We start from the raw sequence: 15,076 nt of genomic DNA, 5'->3' as shown, positions 1-15,076 counted from the left end.
CTGTTATGTAGGTGCTGTGTAGTGTTACTAGGAAATCTGACTGCTGAATCATTCCTCTCACCCTAGGTTTCAATACAGTTCTATAACGCACAGGATTTTTGACTTGCCTGTAAATTCCTTTTCTTAAGAGTACAGGACACAGGCATAGTCATAGACACTTGGGTAGCTGCGTTTTTTCTGTAGCATTCATTTTCATTGACAGGGACTTAAACTGGTCAGGACTGCAAGCTCAAGCATCCCCATCCCATGATGATACCACCACACATGACAATTTGCACAATGGCTACAATGTTAACTGTTGGTCTTATCGGAAAGGAGAACTTTTTTTTCCCCCCCAATAGCTTTACCCTTTTCACTCTTCCATAAGTCACAGTTCTGGTTGCTTCTCTAATGCCCTCGTAGAAGTGTGCGTGTATAACTTTTTAAGTAGAGAAGAGTTAAAACTAGTGTTGCCCTGATACCAGTATCTGTGTCGCTACTAAGCATTTGCACAAGTACTTGCTCCGATACTAAAACCAATACCTTTTTTTTTTTTTTTTATTTATATTTTACGATTTCATCCAAAGATCCAAATCGCACTGATGTAGCATGACTTCAAAAGCTTTGAAATTGCGCTACTTTAGTGCAAATTTTGTGCAAAAGCTGCCAATCGGTGTTCTTTGGACCTCCCGGCTTCATTGCGGCTTGCCATTTCATTTAACAGCACTCAATGCAAGTCGCAATGAAATTGCAAATGGAGTGCGACTTGTCATGCAATTTTTGAACTGATAAATCTCGCTGGTGTGAACCATAAAATGCTTTCAAGGTAACACACTGTATCTTGGAAAGAAAAAAAAATACAAAATAAAAATAAAATGCTTTCAAGGGCAAAATCGGTATCGGTAAGAGCCCTTTGATACTGCCAGCACAGGGGTGACGGCAGTAAAGCTCCGCTGGTTTTAGCGCCACTTTACCGTTGTTTTAGCAGTGCTTTTCGGAGTGCTTTTAACCCCATGCTGGCAGCCAAATAAAGGGTTAAAAACTCCAGCAAAGCGCCGCTGCTGAGGTGCTTTGCAGGCGCTGCCCATTGATTTCAATGGGCAGGGGCGCTTTAGGAGTGGTGTATACACCGCTCCTAAAGTACCTTGAAGCTGCTTGCAGAACGTTTGATGTCCTGCCAGCACAGCACCCCAGTGTGGAAGCACTCTGGCTTTCACACTGGGATTGCAAATGAGGCTTTTTTCGGGTGGTTTACAGGTGATATTTTTAGCGCTAAAGCGCCTGGAAAAACGCCTCTAGTGTGAAAGGTGTGTAATTGCTATCGGCAAGTACTGGAGAAAAAGTATTGGTACTTGTACTCGGTCTTAAACTGGTATCTGTGCTTCCTTCGTTTAAAACTCTTGTCAGTTTTTTTATTTTTGCAGTTTATGTATTGGGGAAACAGACATATAACAGGAAGCTAGAGAATATCCCAAAATGAAGGGAATTCCCCTCTAAGGCTACTTTCATACTGCCAGCGCGGAGGCATCGGCGGTAAAGCGCCACTATTTTTAGCGACGCTTTACTGTCATTTGCGGGGCGATTTTAAACCCCCGCCAGTGGCCGAAAAAGGATTGACGCATTAAGATAAAAAGCCTTCAGTTTGCATTAGTCCCCCCCTAATACTTACCTTATCTCTATCAGAAATGTCCATTTTTTTTTTTTTTTTTTTTTTCTCTCTCTCTCTCTCTCACTCTCTCTCTCTCTCTCTCTCTCTCTCTCTCTCTCTCTCTCTCTCTCTCTCTCTCTCTCTCTCTCTCTCTCTCTCTCTCTCTCTCTCTCTCTCTCTCTCTCTCTCTCTCTCTCTCTCTCTCTCTCTCTCTCTCTCTCTCTCTCTCTCTCTCTCTCTCTCTCTCTCTCTCTCTCTCTCTCTCTCTCTCTCTCTCTCTCTCTCTCTCTCTCATATTTTAATAGGGGGGGGGGGACAAGACTTTACAATCTCTTTTAAAGTGGAGGTTCACCTGAATTTTTTATTTTTAAAAGCCAGCAGCTGCTGACTTTAAAAAAAATGGACGCTTACCTGTCCAGGTCGCTCGCGACGTCGGCAGCCAAAGCCGAGCGGTAGCTTGGCTTCCCCCACCGCCATCCTCGGTGAGGGAATCGGGACGTGAAGCGTTGCGGCTGCACAGCCTGATTCCCTACTGCGCATGCGCTGTCCTCACTGTGCCCCCGCTGTGTTCTGGGAGCAGTGTGTTTCCCAGAACACAACGGGGGGTGACACAGAGGGGTGGGAGTCTATACCAGGAAGTGGTGCAAATACCTGTTTTATACAGGTATCTGCACCCCTAAACAGTGTGAAATGTGACACCAGAGGGGGGGAGGGTTCCGAAAAGCAGAGGTTCACTTTTGGGTGAACCTCCGCTTTAATTATGGATTTTAAGCAAACGTGTACTTTAGCCATACTAGACAAATGTAAAAGGTATAATAACCCTGCCTATAAGGTCGTCTAAAATGGAAAACAGGAAACCCAAACCACAAAGATTAAAAAGCCCCTCCGTCTCATCCTCACTTGTGTTTTTTTTGTTTCCAACCATCCAGGAGTACACTTTTGTAATTATAGGGCCCCCTAAGGCTGCATTTACACAGGGGGGTTTGCCATTATTCTGCCCGTGATTTCAAAGCGCCGGGACAATGCCATTCTTTTGAATAGCTCCTAAAATCACGGTGGCGTTATGAAGTTTGACCCCCCCCCCCCTCCTCCTTCCCTCCACAAGCCTTCAGAAACACTTCACAGGTCCCAGAAGGCTATGGGCCATTCACAAAGCAGTGCAGTAGGGAACTGGCTGTAAAGCTGCAAGGCTTCACTGTCAGTTCCCCTTAGTCCAGGATGGCGGCACCAGCACCTGATAGCGATTGAAGAATCGGCTTGGGCGAGGTCACCGCTGCATGCCTGGGCAGGTAAATGCTCTAATATTAAGTCAGCAGCTACAGTATTTGCAACTTGTTTACACTCTAGCGCTGTTCTGTTCCATTCTCTGATTGCCAAAAAAAGGCAGAGGCAGCTTCTGGGTGGCATTGGGTCAGCAAATACTATAAGGCTGCAGGAGTGGAGGACATGCTGCTGTGAGTCCGAGGCTGTGTACAGGGCTCAGAAAGCAAGTCTTCTAAAGTATCACCCTTCTATGGAGCAAGTTGGGGAGCAATGAAACCTCCTGGGCAGGCTAGATTGGTGTAAAACCGGACGTGTGTATGTTTCCTCGCAATGTAAAATAGAGAACCTGCTCTCGATTTTTTTTGTCGGGATTCCCAGCGTTTTTTTTCCCCACCAGATCTACTGCTTGCCTATGGGAAACACTGCAAGGCAGTGCCGATGGAACATACACATGGCCGGGATTCCCGGCCAAAGCTCCATGGCAGTTTTCATGCCGGGTTCTTGGCTTTCTTCTCGGTTTTCTTTACAGACTTTTTTACCGCTGAGAAAACCGAGCATGTGTACAGGGCTTTAGTCTAGCTTATTAAGACTGTGGAGGTTGTCAATTGAGGCCCCTTTCACACTGCCCAACTTGGAAGTCATGCGATTTCAGGGAATGCCTGTGTAAACTTGATCTATGGACCTCAACTCGCATCCAAGTCAGACCAAAGTAATGCAGGGACTACTTTGAATCCCGTCCGACTTGAAGTCGCACAGTAATGAATGGTCACCTTGGGGTACGACTTGTCATGGGACTCTGATGTCCAAAGTGGCACAAGTGTGAAAGGGGCCTTAAGTTTTCTGATTTCATACAGCAAGCTTTATATGAGAAATATATCATGCCTATAACTGGATTAGAGTCTTCCATTAGCATAGGGGTTTTTATGAAGTCTGTGTGGTGGAATGCTTCATCAAACTGATGTGCTTGGATTGTACAATTTAACAGTTTGTGGTGTCATGGCTGATTCCCTTATTTCCATTCATGGATCCACATTTCTCCCGATATCTTTGCTGTCCCCTAGTGATTAGAAAGAACATTCAGGAGCAGAAGTAATTTTGATGGCTCCATGGGTTTAAAAATGGAGCTGGGTCTCAACTCTCCGCCATGGGGGCAGTAAGATGTAAACGGACTGCCTGTCCATTTAAACCAAGGGTGGCCAACCTTTTGAAGAGCGAGGGCCACTTAAGCAACTTGGTAACCGGTCGTGGGCCACAATGAACGGAGCGGGTGGATGGCAGCCCACTCTACTCTTTTTTTTTTTTTTTTTTTTTTTGAGGATCGGATTGGAGGTAGGCGTTTGTAAATGGACTTTTACATCTGCCACTCCTTAGATGTGAATAAAGGGTCCAATTGGGTTGGACTGACTGTAAAAAGGGGCCTAAGGCTGCTTTCACACTGATGCACTGTTGTTTACCCGCAGCACGAGTGCAGCACAGTTCACCTGCAGGTTAGCTGCACTTCTATTATAGCCTGTAGGTGTCGTGCACTTTCAGAAAGCTCACAGGTAATAACAGAAGTCTATGGCTCAGTGCAGGTAATACCCAGGTGCACTGCTCTGCAGCTGCGGATTAGTTTAAAAGTAGCCCAGTAACCACTGCAGAACAGATATGTCCATATATACACTGTGATTTTAGTAATAAACTTACCTTAAGTAACAGTATTCTATCCCAGAGCAGGAGGTCACGGGCCACTGTTTGGGAACCCCTGATTTACACCCTACTGCTATCTGGTCTGCCAGACGAATAGGGAAGGGATCCCCAATCGTCTGTTTTTATGAGATCACACCGGGTGTTAACAGACGCGTCTGTTGACAACCATCGTTCCATGGTGGAGACTGGACAGTCTTATCGGGTCTGTCTGAAAAACTGATTGGCGGACCCGATTTGTCCGCTAGTGTGAAAGGGGGCAGAAGGGTGCAGGTCGTGGCCCTTTTTTTTATTTTATGGAAATTAGACTGATAAAGCTCTATTCAACTTTAAGTCTTATATAGTGGTCCCATCTATGGTTCAGTGCCATGCCCTGATGGATTAAACATTATGTCAGCATTAATCAGTACTTTTTACCCGCTAGAATTAGGTCAATGAATGCATCAGGAAAAGGAGGGAAGAAATCTCCAAGTATGGTCATCAAGCCATGCTTTCAGGAAGCGCTACCCTTTGGAAATGTTGTCCAGAACTAAGGTGTTCCTCCTTCCCCAATACGATTCTAAGAACCTTCCAGGACAGCCTCCATATTTCCTGTGCAGATCTTTTTGCTTTACAGTAATTGAGTTTGACATTGTTGCATTTTAATCTAAAAATGTCCCTTGTGTACATTGGTGGAGATTTCTTTACTTATAACAACTAGGGGGCGAGGGCTTTTAAATCTTTCTGGTTTGCGTTTCCTGTTGAAATGCAGAGCCAATCATCTCTCAAGTAGCTGTCCTGGAAGATTCTCAGAAATACCATCACCAGAAAATGGAACCTTGGTTTTCCCCCACACCCTGCTGCCAGAATATCCCAACTTCTCTTAGTGCTAGTTCCATCTTCTTAGAACCCTGCACATGACTCAACAATCTGGCCCAGTATGACGTTACATAGGGAGTAGGCACATTATGAACGGTTTTGTGTAGATCGATGACATAAAAGCCCTGCTGTGCAGTGTGATCTAGGCTGCACCTCATGTAACACACAGCATCTAGTTAACTGTCTTATATTATTTCTATTTAGGTAGTTTCCGTTAACCTCTTGCCAACTGTGCTATAGCCAAAATGACAGCTACAGCGTCTGACATCCTTCCAGAACCAGATGCCCCCGAGGCACGCTCTGTGATTGCTGTGCCTTTGGACACAGCTGATCACAGATTGAGGTAAGCGGCCAATCACAGCGGCCCTTTACCATGTGATCAGCTGTGTGCAATCGCAGCTAATCACATGTAAACAAAAGCCGGTTATCAGCATTTCGCTTCCTCAGCACTGTCACTGTGAGAAAAAGGAAATCTGCTAATCAGCTATCCTGTGACAGGGCACATTTACTCTGATCAGTTTTCTGCTTTCACTACATCAACTTAAAGAATAGCATGTTCATTTGCTGCCTAATACTGTATATCTCATCCACTTTTAGAATTGAAACAAGATGATTTTTTATTTTTACCGTCTGTGGTCATAATGCTCTAATAATCAGTGTAGGTTACTTCAGTTATGTGCTAGCTCCACCTGACCGCTTCAAAATGTTACTAAACCCAGGACCCTGCATTCACTATATCTGGTCTCCCACAGTACATGGAAATGCAATTATTTTAGTAAATATAAACTGCCAAATACCTTTTCTCATCAGCAGTATATTGCAATCTTGTAACTTATATCAGTGTCTGGTTGAAGCTTGTAGGAGTTTTCATTATCCCCTGATTGTCTTATGAGGCTGCATGACACCCTGACCCTCTGTCTAGACAATGCTGATTGGCCTTGTGCTAATCACATGCACTCTCCCAAGATTTTTTATTTATTTTTTTATAAATTCTCTAGCAAAACACATCAAGCTGAGCAGATAGATTGGGGACTGTGGGTTTAGTAACACTTTGACATCAGCCCCGGGAGGTTTTACCCCCCCTTAATGACCAGGCCATTTTTTTGCGATACAGCACTGCATTACTTTAACCGACTATGTCACACAGATATACTACAGCACAATGGCTCTCCTGCATGAAATCCCATATGGGTACGTCCTTCCCTTTTTCGACCACCAGGGGGCACGCTGCACAGAAGAGATCCGATGCGTGTGGGTGGTGGGAATGATAGCTGCCGGCCACACACACGATTGCGCGCACGAGAACTTGTGTATGTAAACTCACAAATCTCTGTGCTGTCGGAGGAGAGGAGCCATATCGTTTGTTCCTACTATGTAGGAAGAACAATATATGTCTTCTCTCCTAGTCAATCCTATCCCCATACAGTTAGACCACACTGAGGGAACACACAATTAACCCCTTCCCTGACAGTTACATAGTAATCAGTGCATTTTATAGCACCGATCACTGTATAAATGCCAATGGTCCCAAAAAAAGTGTCAAAAGTCTCCGTTCTGTACATCGCAATACTTCTAAAAATCGCAGATCACCGCCATTACTAGTAAAAAATAAAAAAATGCCATAAACCTTTCCCATAGTTTGCAGACACTATTAGGTAGATTCAGAAAGCGTTAGGCCGGCTTATCAGTAGATAAGCCGACCTAACTCAGAATCTACGCCGACTTATGTTTAAGTTTATTCTCAATCAGAGATACACTTAAACACATCTAAGATACGACGGCTTGCGAAATTCAAATTTTTTACGTCATTTGCGTAAGTCGTCTGTGAATCGGGATTTACGTAGTTTACGTCCACGTCGCAATCAATAGGCCCGTGCAGCGTACTTAGCCGCAATGCACACTGGGAAATGTAGGCGCCCGGCGCATGCGCAGTTAAAAAAAAAACATCAAAAACGTAAGGTCAAGCCCCATTAACATAAAACATGCCCCCTTACACACATTTGAATTAGGCGCCCTTACGCCCGCCCGCTTTAGGCTACGCCGCCGTAACTTAGCAGGCAAGTACATTGTAAATCATGTACTTGCCTAGCTAACTTACGGCGGCGTAGCCTAAACACGCTAAGCTACGCCGCCACAAGTTTAGGCCAATGTGTGTGAATCTAGCTATATAACTTTTGCGCAAACCAATCAATATGCGCTTATCATATACGCGTAGCAAAAATATGTAGAAGAATATATATAGGCCTAAACTGATTAAGAAATGCGTTTGCTAAACAGGAACACAGATCTGTCTTCTTACAGTTAAAGCACCCCCCACAGTTAGAAAGCACTCCCAGGGAACACATTTAACCCTTAGATTGCCTCTGATGTTAACCCCTTGTACAACCCCCTGTACAATGATAGTGCTTATTTTTTAGCACTGTATTGGTGTCACTGGTCCCTAAAAAAGTGTCCAATTTAGAAAAGAGAATCCAAAAAATATCCCATAGTTTGTCAACGCTACAACTTATGCGCAAACGAATCAATATATGTTTATTGGGGTATTTATTAATTTTTTAGCTAAAAATATGTAGCATATTGGCCTAACTTGATGAATAAAGTTAGATTTTTTTAACTTCTTTTAAACATAAGATCTCGGTTTTCTCTTATCACAGAACAGCGATCTGCTTTGTTTACATGTTCTGTCTGCCTCTGGAACGACCGGCGGGTCTGTCGGACCCGCCGAGTCCAAACATAGCGAGAGCGGGTCGCACGTGCACACCCCAGACCCTAAACAATCAATCACATACAGGTATGTGATTACGCACTAAAGTTCCGCCCTGCTGCAGTATATGTACGTAGGAAAGACTTTAAGTGGTTAATAAAGGTTCCCCAGTATCCATTTTGAATAGCAGGATAAGTATTTGAACAAGGAGAAGCTCAGGATTGTATAATGCCCAACTGGAGATGAATGTGCTCCACGTAGATAACCCATAAATCAGTTACACCTGACACCCCAGGACTAACCACGTTCATCGCCTGTGCCACATCCTCTATTTCCTTCTAAAATCATCTTTTTTTCTCCCCCACTTAAAGGGTAACTCCACTTTCATGGGGGGAAAAAAGCTAATAAAAAAAATGTATCTAGCATATACAATTGTTATACGAGCAATTTTGTAATTGATTGTTATTAAAAATTACCTTTCCAGTCTGCAGCGCTGTAATCGTCTCTGAAATTCAATTCAATATGGCTACCTAGAGGCATTATGTACAGTTTTTCTATACTATGTTTAAGCACCTATGATTATGTACACCAAGCATGTCCAAAGTCTGGCCCGCAGGCCAATCGCGGCCCACGTTCCGGACGGCCCGCTTGGTCATTTTGACATGTATATCTTTTGTGGCCCCCAACAATTTCTCGAGCGCCAGGGGCCACAAAAGAACTACATGCTGGCTGCCGAGAAGGAGGCGGAACGAGCACCGTGCATACAGGAGTATTTCCCGTTTACACGGCGACCTCTAGGAGAAATTCCCATCTCCTGCACTGCCTTGGACAAATGTCCATCACAGGAGGCGGGACTTTCTATTAAAGAGGCCGCCAATAAAGCATGAGTTTCTCCTGTATGTCTGTCGGTGCTCGTCCCGCCCCCTCCAATGCTGCAGATGGGCATGAATCAGGCTGCAATGGTGAGTCTGCATTCATGGCAACGGCACTTGTGAGGCTGCATTGATGATCAGTGACCCTTATTTTGCTTCACAATACGCCAAAATGGTCGGCCCTCACGCATGTTCACTTCATCAAATCTGGCCCTCTTTGAAAAAGGTTTGGACACCCCTGATGTACACCTAAAGGAATGCATACCTTGCTACTTTCCTCATTAGAGCCCTGCAAGTACAACAGCTGATAGAAAATTATAAAGTTGCTCCGATTCACATTTACATTGCTCATAAACACAGACAGCTGTTTCTTTAGAACAACAAATGGCAGGAATCTGCAACACTGTTTGTTTAAAGTGTTACTAAACCCAGGCGCCTGCATTTACTATATCTGGTCTCCCACAGTACACAGAACATGGAAATTCAATTATTTTAGTAAATATAAACCGCTAAATACATTTTCTCAACAGTATATAGCAGTCTTGTAACTCCTGATTGTCCTATAAAGGATGCAGGACCCCCTGACCCTCTGTTTGGACAGTGCCGATTGGCCCTGTGCTGATCACATGCACCCTCCCAAGAAAAACTATCTAGGAATACACACCAAACGGAGTATGTGCAGCTTGTCCCCTAGCTCTGTTCTATCAGGAGATGGACTGGGGACAGTGAAGGAAGGGGAGGATCAGAGAAAACAGGATCAATCAGCCTTCTATACACAATGCAGAGGATTAACCCCTTAGGTTCCACTGTTGTGGGTTTAAATCCTTGTAATGTACAAATCACCTAGAGGAGAATTATTTCTTATCAGCACAAAAGTGGAGTTTGCACATTGTTAGTCCATTTCACTCCTGACACTTTGCCTCAACAACAAAGCCAACTCTGCATAGTCCTGAATTGTATTTGGTCAGTTGGGCTGCCTTGATAAAACATTGATTTAATTATTATTAAAACATTTAAGAAAAAACAAACTATTTCAACACTGTGATCACGTAAACAATATAAAGCAAGTTTATTTAATACAAATATGGCATAATATTTCAAGCATTAACTTTGCAAATGAGTAAAAGAATCTTAGAAACCTTTATTGGTCATATGAAGAATAACAAATCAAAATGACAACAACAGTATATAAATATTTGTCAGCTTGAAAAAAAGAATATTTTTCTGAAATGCATGGTCATTGAAAGTGCCAATCAGTAAATGATAAATCACATATACCCTGTATACAAAGTAAAAATAAAATGTGTAAGGCAACATACAGCAACAAGTAACAATAAGGTTTACTATATACCCTCAAAATACCCTGATTCAGTGATCTGATGCTTTGTAGAATTGTTCTCCATATGCCCATAGCAGCAAATCATACATGAAACCCCAACTCTCACCTATTTTATAGTTTATTACAGAGTACGGAAAAGTTGGAACCCCTGAATTTGTATTTCTGTCTGCGGAGATTCCCTTCCTGTAAAAGTGTCAGATGGAACAGAAAGTAAAAAAAAAAAAAAAAAACTCTCCAAAGAGGTTCTAATCCTCCCTTTATCTATAGATAGAGATATCTACGGTGTGTGTGTATATGTATGTGTGTATATGTATGTATGTATATGTATGTATGTGTATATATATATATATATATATATATATATATATATATATATATATATATACACACATACATATATATATATACATACATATATATATATATACACACACACACATACACACACACACTTGAGTTTGGTTTCAACTTTCATAGCTGCTATGCTGGAATATGGTTGCAGTTTTTAAGCCAGCTACTGGATTTCTGGATGTTTGTGTGCAAATTAAGCACATAGGTCTTCTTTGAAGAAATTATGGTTATGAAGTAATACTTTAATAAGTTCAAGACAACCATAACTGATATTTTGGATCCCCCAGCCAGTACTAGAAATGAAAAGCAGCTCTGGTTGCAATACTCACCTTCTCTTCAATGCTCTCCCCCACCACAAAATGTCCCAAGTCTTCTGCATTAGGAAAATGATTGAAGGAAGAGAAACTATCTCAAGATAAATCCTGAAGGTTCTTGCCACATCCCAGAAATATCTGAAAAAAAAATAGAGGGAATGGCCCAGGGATGGTTTGGGGAAAAAAAACAAGATTTTCTTGCCCATACTATCCCTGGAGCATTCCCTCTATTTTTTCTAAGTCTTCTGCATTGAATGGCACCCATAATATACTGCGAGTGTCCTGGACCAGCCACGTAGGGGGAAGGGGGCATCACCACAGCAACCAGCGCTTAGTGCAATGATGTAGAAGCCATCATTACCACTCTCTGCAGTGACGTTCTAAAGAAGACCCTGTGCATTACCTCACCATCTTGAAGACTTCAGAGAAAGGCAAGTATAAGAAAATCGTTAAGGCGAGACTGAAGCCTGGAGTTAAAGTAGAACTATAGGCAAAACTTTTTTTTTCATTTTGGATAGAGTAAGGAAGGGTTATAACCCCTGTCAGATATTTTTTTTACTCATCTTTGTGCCATTGCAGAGATTTCCCTCCACATCCTACATAGTTAGTCAGGTTGAAAAAAGACACAAGTCCACCCAGTTCAACCATTAAAAATAAAATAAAATAAAAAATAAAATAATAATATCATACAATCCCATATACCCAACTCCACACCCACACTTGATTCAGAGGAAGGTGAAAAACCCCAGCAGAGCATAATCCAATTTGCTACAGCAGGGGAAAAAATTCTTCCTGATCCCCCGAGAGGCAATGGGATATTTCCTGGATCAACTTTACCTATAAAAGTCAGTACCCAGTTATATTATGTACATTTAGGAAAGAATCCAGGCCTTTCCTAAAGCAATCTACTGAGCTGGCCAGAACCACCTCTGGAGGGAGTCTGTTCCACATTTTCACAGCTCTTACTGTGAAGAAACCTTTCCATATTTGGAGATAAAATCTCTTTTCCTCTCGACGTAACAAGTACCCACTTGTTCTCAGTGTTGACTGTAAAGTGAATAACTCAACACCAAGTTCACTATATGGACCCCTTATATATTTGTACATGTTGATCTTATCACCCCTTAATCTCCTCTTTTCAAGAGTGAATAAATTCAGTTCCTCTAATCTTTCCTCAGCTTAGCTCCTCCATGTCCCATAGCCAAACAGGAAGTGAGAGGAAATAAAACTGGAAGGAATTCCTTGGGGACCTCCAGTTCTCCAAATCTAGTGTCCCCATTGGAAGATTTCCCTTCTACTACTTTTCTGGGGACAATCCAAAATTTGGGATTTTCTTTTACTTTCATTGAGAACGGTAAGCAGGACAAATGGAGAGGGTGAATCTCCTTAATGGGGACACACAGCAATCAAAACTGACAGTTTTAATCCCTCTATGCTCTATCCAAATTATAAACAAAAGTGTTTTTCCTTTAGTTATACTTTAAGATCTACCTTTACCTAAGCTCTAGGTGGAAATATAGAACAAACAGGATCCCCAGACAAATAAACCTGGTCCCTAGCTGTCTAAAAAACAAAACACGTTGGTGTGTTAATCAGTTCTCTAATCTTCACCTAGAACTGAAATACGAAACTTTGGTGGGTTTTTATGCTGTGCCCCAAGCAGCTTCATGTGGTACAAGTGCAAGAATGATCCCTCAACTGATGGAGCATACCAGAGGCTTAATAACTCTGATTTTCAAAGCTTGGATGTTGATGGAGAAGGGGTTGGGAAAGAATGAGACATCTCCATTACCAGCTTATCTCTGGAATGGTAGGTTGTGGGGGACTTAGACATCAATGGGGGGAGGGGGGTCATACATAGCCCCCTTTACTCCAATAAGGGCTGGAATAGTTTGCTGGGCAATTAAAAACCCATAAGGTAACCTGACACAAGTAATAAAGTCTTGTGCACATGGTCATGTGCATCAAAACTGCTTTTTACGAATGCTAAAGCATCTGGGTGAGAAGCATCTTTGAAGGAGCTCAAAAAAATCTTTAACCCCTTTAGGCCTCTGCAACCCATAAGTGTGATGGCAAAATGCTGGGCTTCAACGCATATATGCCTCACCTGGCAGGCAATGTTTATGTGCTGGGAGTGCGCTGCCGAAAATGGCTCTTGGTTCCGAGAAGACATTGGTAGCTGGCGAGACTGGCTCCCAATAATGTGACCACTGTGATAGCCAATGGTCACTTGATCGCCAATCCTTTCCGCCCCCCTGAGCGCAACTTTTAAAGGGGACGCAAAGGGGGGTGGGAATAGGTTAAAATGATCCTAAAAAGCATGTGCCAGCAAGCTCTTCTACACAAGCCCTAAGGCTGGCCATAGAGGGTTCAAATCTCAGCTGGTTCTGGTTTCCTTACTTCCTATGTTACTTTCTTTGATTAGACACACATCACAATCATCGTCACAAACAGAAGACCACAAATTCCTAACTTTACAATGAATTCACAACTAAAATTGCACATTGAAATGGTCAATTATCCTAAATGTATAGCTGTTTTGCACTATACATGCTTTTAGGAATTGTGTGTGTGTTTAAAAACAGCAGCCACACTGATTGTACATTACGGTCAACACTCGTCAGTTGCAATTGCATACCTACATAGAACACAACTACACGGTGTTACTGCATGATTACTTGATGAATAATTCCTTTGACATGATTACTTAAAGTCAGATGACTGGACAATTGTAAAGTGCTGTAAAATAAAAAGCCCACATGTGCAAGCTTAATAACGTTTATACAAGTGCAAAGCAAGCTTGACGCTAAACCTATAGTAGCAAACAACATTCCCTCAGCATAAGGAGTAAAGATGGCTTTGTAAACACTGACACGTAAGGCTCACCAGCAAGGCTTGCATTCACGACTACAGAACAGCAGCATCACTGCACACACAAGCTGCATGATATACAATGCAACTAGTACAATAGAAATATGTACGGTGATCACTAAGCCACTTCAACTGTAGCACTAACAACAAGAGTACAAGCTTCTGTACAGATGGAAGGAACACTGGCAATAAAACAGCAGTGAAAAGTGCATATTTAAAAAAAAAATAGGTCAGACATTTTTACCCGTTGAAGACGAGTCTGTAAAGCAACATGCATGAGTCCCCCTCATCCCACAGCCGTTCATATCACCTTGGTGGGCTAACACTTCCCTATCCAGTAATGCATTTTGTGCACCATTGTCGAGAGTTCCAAAATTTCCCATGCAGCTGACGCCAACCAAGTGAAATGGGGAAAGGAGGACCCATGTGAAGCCCACTGCCCACTTTTCTAATATTAACCTGAAAATATTTACCACATCTAGGACCTGCCAAGTCTGTCTTTAAAACCAAACGTTGAGCACATGACCTCATTCTAGCAAATCTATATTGCTACGATATATACTTTACAAATGTTTACAAAACTCGGAAGCAAAAATACATTTTCCGTAGCCGATATAAATGGCTACGTTAAAAACAATAACCTCTGTGTAAATATAAAATATACATTTACAGACCTCACATACAACTTTGTTATTGCAGAGGAGATTTCCTATATAGTGTTCAAGATCTGCCCTAAGCTAACTGTGCAGATGATATGATAGGATGGTATGCGTGTTAGATGTCCAACGGAACGTCTCAATGGAAACTAATTACCATATAGAATCTATATGCCAAAATGATTCACATTAAAGTCACACAAGTATCAATATACAATATAAAATTGTGTATTTGAATGACTTCATTTCTTGAGCGATGTAAAATATGACTAGCAATTTTCTCCAATTTATTTTGGAATATTTGAAAATCTATAGGCCTGCACATATACAGGCTTCAGTATGTGAAAGACCAGTGCGTGTACGGCTAGCTTTTAGGCTCCATTCACATCAATGCGTTTTTTCATGCTTTTTGCATTTTTTTTTTTTTAACATGGGTTCCTAATGAAACATGTTCACATCAATGCATTTTGTGCCTCTGCGTTTTTGGAAAGGGTCAGGGACTTTTTTTTTAAATGGACTTCAATGGAGAAGCTGC

The sequence above is a fragment of the Rana temporaria genome, chromosome 3, assembly GCF_905171775.1.
Source record: "Rana temporaria chromosome 3, aRanTem1.1, whole genome shotgun sequence".
Classification (NCBI taxonomy): Eukaryota; Metazoa; Chordata; class Amphibia; order Anura; family Ranidae; genus Rana; species Rana temporaria.
Note: the sequence above shows the minus strand (reverse complement) of the source record.